Source organism: Elephantulus edwardii, unplaced genomic scaffold, assembly GCF_000299155.1.
Source record: "Elephantulus edwardii isolate Elephantulus edwardi_28Jun2011 unplaced genomic scaffold, EleEdw1.0 scaffold00002, whole genome shotgun sequence".
Taxonomy (NCBI): Eukaryota; Metazoa; Chordata; class Mammalia; order Macroscelidea; family Macroscelididae; genus Elephantulus; species Elephantulus edwardii.
Window position 1 is genome coordinate 20,941,354 of NW_006399752.1, and position 3,382 is coordinate 20,944,735.

At 57.2% G+C, this 3,382-nt stretch overlaps 1 pseudogene; it reads left to right on the forward strand.

The window, feature by feature from the left end:
* Positions 1-371: 371 nt before the first annotated feature.
* Positions 372-2,948, forward strand: LOC102863132 (annotated as a pseudogene).
* Positions 2,949-3,382: the final 434 nt, after the last annotated feature.

Consider the following 3,382-nt stretch of genomic DNA (forward strand, 5'->3'; position numbering starts at 1 on the left):
TTACCACTAGGCCAATTGGCAGCACCATGATGGATGGAGAAGAGATTGAGATTGTTAATAGCTATAGCTTGCTTGGCTCCATAGTCAACACTCTTGACACCAGCAGTCAGGAAATCAAAAGGCTACTTGACTTAGGTAAATCTGTTGTCAGGGACCTTTCCAAGGTACGGAGAAGCAATGATGTCAATCTAGAGACTAAGGTGGGCCCAAACCAGTTCATTGTCTTCACAATTCTTGCTATGTATCAGAGAGCTGGATGACAGAAAGAGAGCTAAAGATGACAGAAGAGTCTTCCGCTGTCGTCGCCGCCATCCTTGGCGCAACTCGCCTCGCTTGTTTCTGCCTGGGAGAGTCCACCACCATCCGCCACCATGGTGAACTTCACGGTAGATCAGATCCGGGCCATTATGGACAAGAAGGCCAACATCCGCAACATGTTCGTCATCGTCCACGTGGACCACGGCAAGTCCACACTGACGGACTCGCTGGTCTGCAAGGCCAGCGTCATCGCGTCCGCGCGGGCCGGGGAGACCCCCTTCAGGGACACCCGCAAGGATGAGCAGGAGCGCTGCATCACCATCAAGTCCACCGCCATCTCCCTCTTCTACGAACTCTCTGAGAACGACTTGAACTTCATCAAGCAGAGCAAGGACGGCTCTGGCTTTCTCATCAACCTCATCGACTCTCCTGGGCACGTAGACTTCTCCTCTGAGGTGACGGCCGCCCTCCGGGTCACTGACAGAGCCTTGGTGGTGGTGGACTGCGTGTCTGGGGTGTGCGTGCAGACGGAGACGGTGCTGCCACAGGCCATCGCCGAGCACATCAAGCCTGTGCTGATGATGAACAAGATAGACCGGGCCCTGCTCGAGCTGCAGCTGGAGCCCGAGGAGCTCTACCAGACCTTCCAGCGCATCGTGGAGAACGTCAACGTCATCATCTCCACCTACGGCGAGGGCGAGAGCGGCCCCATGGGCAATACCATGATTGATCCTGTCCTGGGTACAGTCGGCTTTGGGTCTGGCCTCCATGGCTGGGCCTTCACTCTCAAGCAGTTTGCTGAAATGTATGTTGCCAAGTTTGCTGCCAAGGGAGACGGCCAGCTGGGGCCTGCTGAGCGGGCCAAGAAAGTTGAGGACATGATGAAAAAGCTCTGGGGTGACCATTATTTTGACCCTGCCAATGGCAAGTTCAGCAAGTCAGCCACCAGCCCCAATGGCAAGAAGCTGCCCCGGACATTCTGCCAGCTCATCCTGGACCCCATCTTCAAGGTGTTTGATGCAATTATGAACTTCAGGAAAGAGGAGACTGCAAAACTGATTGAGAAGTTGGACATCAAGCTGGACAGTGAAGACAAGGACAAAGAGGGCAAGCCCCTCCTGAAGGCTGTGATGCGCCGCTGGCTGCCGGCTGGGGATGCCCTGCTGCAGATGATCACCATCCACCTGCCCTCACCTGTGACAGCCCAGAAGTACTGCTGTGAGCTGCTCTACGAGGGGCCCCCCAATGATGAGGCTGCCATGGGTATTAAAAGCTGTGACCCTAAAGGTCCCCTGATGATGTACATTTCCAAAATGGTGCCAACCTCTGACAAAGGCCGGTTCTATGCCTTTGGATGGGTCTTCTTTGGGCTTGTGTCCACTGGCTTGAAGGTCAGGATCATGGGGCCCAACTACACTCCTGGGAAGAAGGAAGACCTGTATCTGAAGTCGATCCAGAGGACCATCTTGATGATGGGCCGCTATGTGGAGCCCATTGAGGACGTGCCATGGGGGAACATTGTGGGTCTGGTGGGTGTGGACCAGTTTCTGGTGAAGACTGGCACCATCACCACCTTCTAGGACACCCACAACATGCGCATCATGAAGTTCAGGGTCAGCCCTGTGGTCATGGTCGCCGTGGAGGCCAAGAACCCTGCCGACTTGCCCAAGCTGGTGGAGGGCCTGAAACGGCTGGCCAAGTCAGATCCCATGGTGCAGTGCGTAGTTGAGGAGTCAGGTGTACACATCATTGCTGGGGCTGGGGAGCTGCACCTGGAGATCTGCCTGAAGGAACTGGAGGAGGACCACGCCTGCATCCCCATCAAGAAATCCTACCCAGTGGTCTCCTACCGCGAGACTGTCAGCGAGGAGTCCAACGTGCTGTGCCTGTCCAAGTCCCCCAACAAGCACAACCGTCTGTACATGAAGGCTCGGCCCATCCCCGACGGCCTGGCCGAGGACATTGACAAGGGCGAGGTGTCCTCCCGGCAGGAGCTCCAGCAGCGGGCCCGCTACCTGGCTGAGAAGTATGAGTGGGATGTGGCTGAGGCTCATAAGATCTGGTGCTTCGGGTCCGACGGCACTGGCCCCAACATCCTCACTGACATCACCAAGGGTGTGCAGTATCTCAACGAGATCAAGGACAGCGTGGTGGCCGGCTTCCAGTGGGCCACCAAGGAGGGGGCACTGTGTGAGGAGAACATGCGGGGTGTGCGTTTTGATGTCCATGATGTGACCCTGCACACTGACGCCATCCACCGCGGGGGCGGCCAGATCATCCCAACGGCCCGGCGCTGCCTCTATGCCAGCGTACTGACTGCCCAGCCCCACCTCATGGAGCCCATCTACCTGGTGGAGATTCAGTGTCCTGAGCAAGTGGTCGGTGGTATCTACGGTGTCCTGAACAGGAAGCGAGGGCATGTCTTCGAGGAGTCCCAGGTGGCTGGCACCCCCATGTTTGTTGTGAAGGCCTACTTACCTGTCAACGAGTCCTTTGGCTTCACAGCAGACCTGAGATCCAACACTGGTGGCCAGGCCTTCCCGCAGTGCGTGTTCGACCGCTGGCAGATCCTGCCCGGCGACCCCTTCGACAACACCAGCCGCCCCAGCCAGGTGGTGGCTGAGACGCGCAAGAGCAAAGGCCTGAAGGAGGGCATCCCGGCCCTGGACAACTTCCTGGACAAACTGTAGGTGGCCCTCCTGCGGCAGCCGGCAGCCATGGGGGACTCGGCCAGCGCGCCCACAGCAACCTGCCCTCGCATTCCCACACCTGGAGATGTCTCCGCCCCCCGGGCCTGCTCAGTGCCATCGCTCACCTCCACTCACAGCACATCGCCCGGTATTTATTCAAGATTGCAGAGGAGAGTGGCCTTGTCCAAGGACTCATTCGGCTGGTGGGGAGTGGTGGGTGGGACACCTGACACTTGCCCCTGTTTGGAAGGAAACACAAATGTCCAAAAATTTTAAGAATTAGTGCATTAAGAGGTTTATTTGGGTAAGTGGCCCTTAGTGGACTCCCTGCCCCTTCCTTAGGAGGGGACGGGGACAGGTAGACATTTCTCTATGGACAGAAACTAGAAGGCAAGAAGTGGTGTGTGGTGTCACCGAGTACGGCCCGCTGTCGG